Below are 8,045 nucleotides of genomic sequence, written 5' to 3'. Positions count from 1 at the left end.
CCCTACACGCACCCCCGTCGCCGATCGTTCTTGTTACCGGAGGACGACCCCTACACGCACCCCCGTCGCAGATCGTTCTTCTTACACCGATCGTTCTTCTTACAGGACGACGACCCCGATACGCACCGCCATCGCCGGTCGTTTATGCTTGGAAGGGCGTCGACCGGAGACTGCAAGGTGTTGTACATCGGCATGTCTCCCAGGCCCAACAGACAGCAGTTCTGCAAGGTCCTCACCCTCTCGGTCGACCATGAGTGGAGAGAGACGGGGTGCCCGCCGGCCAGGGTCATGACGGGCTACTCAGGAGGGGCAGCAGCCGTCAAAGGGGTTGCCTACTTCTTCCCGTCCGTTCTGCGAGCTCCGGCACCCGGCAACAAGGGGTACATCATGGCGTACGACCTGGAGAAGGAGGTGTGGCGGTCGGCCTCTGTGCCGGCCCCGGCACCTGGCAACAAGAAGGTAGTGAACGAGTTGAGCCACGGCTTGGCCGAGCTGGGCGGCTGCTTGGCCCTAATGTACGGGGACGAGCACGGGTCCATGGAGCTGTGGTTGCTCGTGGACCCCGACCAGGCTATCTGGTCCATGCAGTGCACCATCACAGTGCCGTATCGTTACCAGGGGGTCCAAGGGTCACATCTTCCTCTGGATGTGGCGGAGCCCCTCTGGTTGCTAGAAGATGGCAGGATCATCATGTGGATGTGGATGTCGGGAGAGCATCCGCACGGGGTGTTGTGTATGTATGATCCAAGAACCATGACGTACACAGATGTGGCGGACATGCCAAATTACACGCTGGCAGGTGTGTATACCGGGAGCTTGTTGGGAAGATGGAATTTACGTCGCCTTCTCCACCAAGGAAGTTCATCTAGTATTCTCCTATACCAGCTAGCAATAATTTGCCATATAAAAATATTTTTTCCTTCTATATTTTCTCTTTTGCGAGTTAAATTGTTTATTTCTATTATAGGCATATATTGGTTGCTGATATATGGTGACAATTTTTATCTCTACTCTTATAAAAAACCGAGTTGGTGATGATGGTGTGCCTGCCATCTTGTAATATAGACCGTCTGATCTATATCTGACGGATAGAAATCAAATTATGATAATTTTACAAAAAAAACCGCACCTCTCTCCATATTTACAGATAAGGCCTTACCTCGTTCATCCTTATCTCCCACAACCTCATTGCTGAGCAATTAAAAAAGGAAGTCTCTGAAACAATCTGGCATGGTGGCCGCTGCCGGCGCCGTCCATCCCCATGCCTCCGCCCAGTCCGACCACCAGTCACCACCACGCCCCACTCCTCCTCACCTTATCTCTCATCTTTCTCGAGATATCATTTTTTCGATGAAATTCTCGAGATACCATTTTTTGATAAAATTCTCGAGATATTATTAGTTTTTAACATGGGATTACTCCTGCATGGGTCAATCACAACAGGTGTTTTGTAAAAAAAATGCATCATGATGTTCTGTGCAATGCACGGACATCTTGCTAGTTTAAATAGAATTTCATGAAGTCAATACCATGATGAGACGATTATCTTTGTTGCTTATAGATTCCTGTTCTATTCTAATGACGCATCGGAAACAGAGATACATGCTTGATGCAGGGCATGGCCTTTGCATGTGCAACACACTCCTTCTTTGATTCATAGGATAGGAAAATCGTAGGAATAGAAAAGTCATAGAAAATGAGATGACATGTATCTCAAATCCTATGAGTAGGAATAGGAAAGGAGATGCCCTTTGATTCACATCATAGGATTTTTTCCATTGAGTCTAGACTAATGTTTATTTTCCTATGAAATATGGAGGATAGGAAGAATTCCTCCATAGAAATAGGATTCCATTCCTACAAACCAAAGGGCTCTAAAAAAAAATTTCCTACGAAAATCTTATCCTATAAAATTCTTACCAGATTCCTCTAAACGAAAGGAGGCCTGAGCTTATATGCACCGAAGCATATATTCTAACACGACGACGCCACGTCGGAAGCGACCGAGGTGGGGGCGAGTAGAAGAGTTGGTGGCCGATGGCGACGCGCCGGCCGCGCGCGCGTCCCAGAGTCAGCGTGCGGGAGGTGAGACGTCCAAAAGCTTTCGTGCTCCGGCTCGCAGCATCTCCTGCCCTCTCCTGTCTTGGATGGATGGAGACTTGGACTAGGTGGCTTCGGCCTCGCCGTGAAAGTGAGCGTCACAAGCCGGTACTACTGGTTCGAGCTTCATCCATGCGTCTTTTCGGCCTGGAGAAGTCTACACATGTGTCGGTTACCCGTGCGTTTTCTTTTACGTCTCAACTGATTTTTCAGATGCTTCCGGGAGATTAGGATGAAAACTATTGTGTTGTGCGCCAAAAGAAAAATGTATTTAGAAAAATCATCCGACCTGTTAATAATATGCCGTGGTAGTACAAATATGATCAGAAATAACAAAATTTACAATTAGGTCCATGCATCACTTAGCGACGGCCACAATCACTGAAGCCAGTCGAAGGCGTGACGCCGTCGCCCCTCCCTCATTGAAGTCAGACAAACCTTGTTATAGTGGACAATCGAGGAGTTGTCCTGCTAAGACCTCAAAGAAACAGTGCGGTGGAACAACACCCATCACTAATAATAAGAAGCGTAGACCCACCAATAGAAACAAGGACCGACCAGATCCAGGCAGATCCATCGGATACAAACGCCGACCAGATCAAAGAAGATCCGTTGGGGACACACCGCCATGCACCTGCACCGATTCTAGATGCATCGTCGGAGCGGGAACATGACAGGAAAGACATTACTCTATGGAATAGAGCCACCGCCCCAAGCCCCCAATCAAGACACTAAAAGATACTCGTCGCTATGTGAATATGAGCAAAGAATTTATAGTTATATATTTAAAGTTAAAAATTAAACTACATGCGCCATACGTATGGAAGGGGTAACTTGAGTACGTAGTACTCATCGAGTACGAGATTTCTACAAAGATATTACATTCCAAGAAAATTGACCAGTGATTTTCTTGTGTGATATAAGTGTCTAACATTAATTTTCGGGAAAGAAAGAGCATATATGATAGTTTAAGGGTTTCAAGGGACAAACAACGCTCTTTACTTCTGCGTGCTAAATGCACCTGTGACAGTATTCTGTAACCTTGCATTAACATGGAAATATTTGCATGCAGAAAAAACAATACATTCTGATTTACAAATAGCTCACGCTTTCCTCGAGGAGACGCGGACCGACCGGAAGGTGGATGTCGCACATGAACGTACAGTTTTGGTTGTATGCACGTAGCATGGGTTAAGCTTATCCGTTTATTTAATTCATATCTAGATGTTTTTTAAGGATGTCACATCTAAGCTCTCAAAAATAACGCAGCAACAAGGAAAAAAAACTAGAACAAAAAAATAGACCACAAATATAATGGACACAAAGTTAGATATGACATAATTATGTCACATCTAGATAGTTGCATGAGATGGTGTATACATCTGGATGGTTGCATGAGATGAAACTTTAATAATGCAACGTGTTGGCCTTATCACCGTGTTTCCGGGAGAGGATCACCTCTCTGTCATTGACCTATGTGGATATATAAAACCTTAAAATGCGCTCAATAATGCTCTGTAGTGGCAAAACAATGGGCAAGCATGGCAAAAAAAAACTTCTTGGAAAAAAATCTATTTTTATAATGTGTGATTAAAATTTTGTACTTGTGTAATGACTTTTTATTAAACAACGGACCCCTCGTCTATTTTTGTTAGGATACCACCGACGTTTGTACAAAGTTCAAACATGAGAACAAAACCTGAAAGCAAACCCCAGCAACATGCTCTATTAAGACTTTACACATCAACCTAAAACTACTAGCTCTATTAATTAAGGGGAAAAAGTCCATTTTACTCCCGTAAACAAAGTGGGTGGTTTGCTTTACTCCCTGGTCTTTATTTTGGCTCCTTCTACACCCCAAACAAAACCAAACCGGACAAAAAACCTCCGCGGCTGGTTTGTCTCCATGCGATGCTGATGTGGCACAGTCAAAGGGCGGTTTTGACTGCGGTGGGGCCTACTTGTCAGGTTGACTGTAATAGACCTGTCGTTCCCTGTTGCGTTCTGGATCAGAAATCCCTTTCTTCTTCTCCCCCATGTCGCCGTCGATGGCTCGCTCGGGGCGGCGCTAAACTCCGACCAGCGACGGTGGTCGGAGTGTTGGTGGTGGCGGCGGCGGCGGTGCAACCCCTGAATCTTCCCTGACCTGTTCCTTCTCCCACGGCCGCTATCCTCCCCCGTCCTCAAACCCTAAGTCGATGGCTCTGTCGATGCAGCGGCGGCTGCTGCGGTCTGTCTGATTTCACGGCAGCGCAGACGAACTGAGGTGAGTCCCATCCCTCCAATCCCCTTCCCTTGGTGTACTTGCTCTGCTCTAGTTAGCTGCTGTATGTAGGTTCTAATTGAAGATTGGATGTTGTTTTAATCTGTAGGCTAAGCAATGGATAATCTAGATTAGTTAGGCATCCGTTTTTTTTACAATGGCCAATTTGAGAAGTCAAACAAGCAATTGTCATATGTTGGTGGTAATATAGAGCTCACATATGTTGAGAGGTACAATATATCCTTAGCTACTGCCAGGGAGCAGTTAGCAGATATAAAGATGGCCTACCATGGTGAAGAGCTAACAGAAAAGCACAGGCTTTACTGGTTGTTTCCTACTTCCTCCGTTCCGAAATATAAGTCTTTTTAGACATTTCAAATGGTCTACAACATACGGATGTATGTAGACATATTTTAGAGTGTAGATTCATTCATTTTGCTCCGTATGTAGTCACGTATTGAAATCTCTAGAAAGACTTATATTTTGGAACGGAGGGAGTAGAGAAAATGTTAGAGATGGGCTGAGACGACTGGACACTAATAGAAATGTGTTCTTCATGGATAGGTGTATTACAGATTGTGGGGTTGTGGATGTGTATGTGAATTATGAAGATGATGTTGATGAAGATGGACAGAACAGTGTGTCTAATATTGGAGAGAAAGAGGAAGAGAAGACAGAAGAGAAGAGTGACAGTGATTGGGAAGATGAGCATGACAATTGCTCTGCTGAGGATGACCTGGAGCACGGTTCAGAGGAAGATGGGGATGAGCCTGACAAGACTGAGTATGATGTACAGGATGAATTGCAACCTGAAACTGGAAATGTTCCTTCAGTAGATGTTGCACCAGATGAAATAAGTGATGAATGTGAAGATCTTGATTGGTGCCCTAAAGATGAAGACAGTTCAGGTGAAGATGATGAGGCAGAGGAGCTCAGAAAGCATGCTAAGGAAGTGCTCAGAAAGATCAGAATGAAGTTGCCACTTGATGAAGAGAAGGAAGTGAAAGAAAGTACAACACAGTTAAATTCCTTTTGATGAAATGGATGAAGGAAATGACACTCCATACATGGATTCCAGTGAGGAATACAGTTATGATGAGGATGAGCATGGGAATTCAGTTAGGATGAAATCTAGATTTCCAAGATTTGATAGCAAGGCTGCAATTCCAATATTCAGCTTGGGCATGACATTTAGGGGAAGAAGTCAGTTCAAGAGGGCACTGGTGAAGTATGGCCTTGCTATGAAGAGGCATATTTGCTTTGTAAAAGATGAGGCTGGTAGGATTAGGGCAAAATGTTCTTGGCCTAAGTGTCCTTGGTTGATTTATGGTGCAAAGAGGAGCTCAAATGATTGGTTTCAAGTCATAACACTTGTTGACAACCACATATGCCCACAGAGGAGAGACAACAGATTGGTTACTGCATCTAGAATTGCAGACAAATATGAGAGAATTATGAAGGCAAATCCATGATGGAAAGTGAAATGTATTAAGGCCACTGTCAGATTAGAGATGTTTGCAGATGTGCATGTTTCCAAGATAAAGAAAGCAAAAGCAATAGTCAGAAAGAGAGTTAGAGAAGCAATGCATGAAGAATATGCCGGGGTGTTTGATTATCAGCTAGAAATATTGAGGAGCAATCCAGGAAGCACTGTGGCAGTTGTGCTTAATCCAAAAGAAACTGCACCAGTTTTTCAGAGATTGTATGTGTGCTTTCAAGCTTGCAAGAGAGGTTTCATAGAAGGGTGTAGGAAAGTAGTGGGTTTGGATGGCTGCTTCTTTAAGGGGGGCTCAAAGTGGAGAGCTACTCTGTGCTCTTGGAAGAGATGCAAATGGGCAAATGTATCCCATTGCTTGGGTAGCAGTTGAGGTGGAAAATAAGGACTCCTGGTTCTGGTTTATGGCATTGTTAAATAAAGACTTGGAGATTTCAAATGAAGGTGAAGGCTGGGTGTTTATATCAGATCAGCAGAAAGGTCTAATCAATGCAATTTCAAAGGTTGTACCAAGAGCTGAACACAGAAATTGTGCTAGGCACATTTATGCTAACTGGAAGAAAAAACATAGGGACCAGAAATACCAGAAGAGATTTTGGGCTTGTGCAAAGTCTTCTAACAGAGTTCAGTTCAATTTAAACAGGGCAAAGCTTGTCCAGCTCACACCAGAAGGAGCAAGAGACATGATGCAATCTGGGCCTGAACATTGGTGTAGAGCATGGTTCAAAGAAGGATCATTCTGTGATTCAGTCGACAACAATATGTGTGAAAGTTTTAACAATTGGATAGTGGAATATAGAGGTCTTCCTATCATCAGTATGTTTGAAGCAATCAGAGCAAAGGCGACTGTAAGGATTCAAGTTAATAGAGCTATGCCTGCCAATTGGAATGGAACAATTTGTCCCAAAATCCTCAAAAAGGTGAACAAGTTGATACAACTTACTGAGAAGTGTGAGACAATATGGAATGGAAAAGATGGATATGAGGTAAAGTTAGGACAGCATGGATTCAAAGTTGACTTGCAAGCAGGGACATGTTCTTGTAGATAATGGCAATTGTCAGGAATTCCATGCGTTCATGCTCTAGCAGCTTCACAGTGTGGCCCTGATGACATTGATTCACTTATTGCACCTTGCTACAGAATTGAAGCTTACAACAGAACATATGAACATGTCATGATGCCAATGGAGGGCATGCCTAGCTGGCCAATAGCTGACAGGCCTAGACCTTTAGTTCCAAGCTATGTGCAAATGCCTGGGAGGCCCAGGACAGAGAGAATAAGAGGTGCAGATGAGCCTCCTAAGCATGCACACAAACTCTCCAAGATTGGAACTAAGATCAAGTGTAGTTTATGTGGAAATCCTGGGCACAACATGAGGAAATGCAATACTAACCCCAACAAGGGAAAGTACAAGAATAGGGAGAGGAAAAAAGAAACAAAGGTGTGTAATGATTTTTACATGTGTTTGATTTCTATTCATTTCTATATGTTTTGTACTTGTGAAATTGCAGCAATGTGAAATACCTAACAACTGTTACTTCTATGTGTTTTGTAGGAAAATCCTCCAAGGACATCTCAAAGAGTAGGAGGGAGAGCCGAGTCTTCACAGCAGGCAGCTCAAGCATCACAGCAAGCTGCAGGAGGGAGTGCCCAGTCTTTACAGCAAGCTACAGGAGGGACAGCACAGCCTAGAAGGGGAAGGCCTCCAAAGCAAGCAAACATAGCACCTGGTGCTAGTTCTAGTCAGAGAAGGAGGAGATCTACCAGGGTTAGCATGTTTGATGAACTGAGGGGTTAAGCAGGACAATTTATGTTGTTTAGAGCCTTCAAATTGTTAGTAGGTTGCTGGTGATGTGCTACTTGCATGAACTTGTGTTTGTTACTGTTAAGCTACAGAACTTGTGTTTCATGTACTTGTGTTTGTTACTGTTAAGCTGCATAATTTGTGTTCAGTTGCAAAGACAAAGAAGCTCACAATTGTACCATTTCACAAGACAGCATAGTACCAGCACATTACACAAACAGAAATTTCACACAAATATTTGGCACATTTTTGGCACAAATTCAGTACACACCAAGCAGTACAGTTGCTTCACCACAACAACCAGCACAAAGTAGAACTGAAGACACAGTACAACACTACAGATTCTTAACACATAGTACAACAAACCAAGTGCCAAAGTGCC

The sequence above is a fragment of the Triticum aestivum genome, chromosome 2D (genome assembly GCF_018294505.1).
Source record: "Triticum aestivum cultivar Chinese Spring chromosome 2D, IWGSC CS RefSeq v2.1, whole genome shotgun sequence".
Taxonomy (NCBI): domain Eukaryota; kingdom Viridiplantae; phylum Streptophyta; class Magnoliopsida; order Poales; family Poaceae; genus Triticum; species Triticum aestivum.
Note: the sequence above shows the minus strand (reverse complement) of the source record.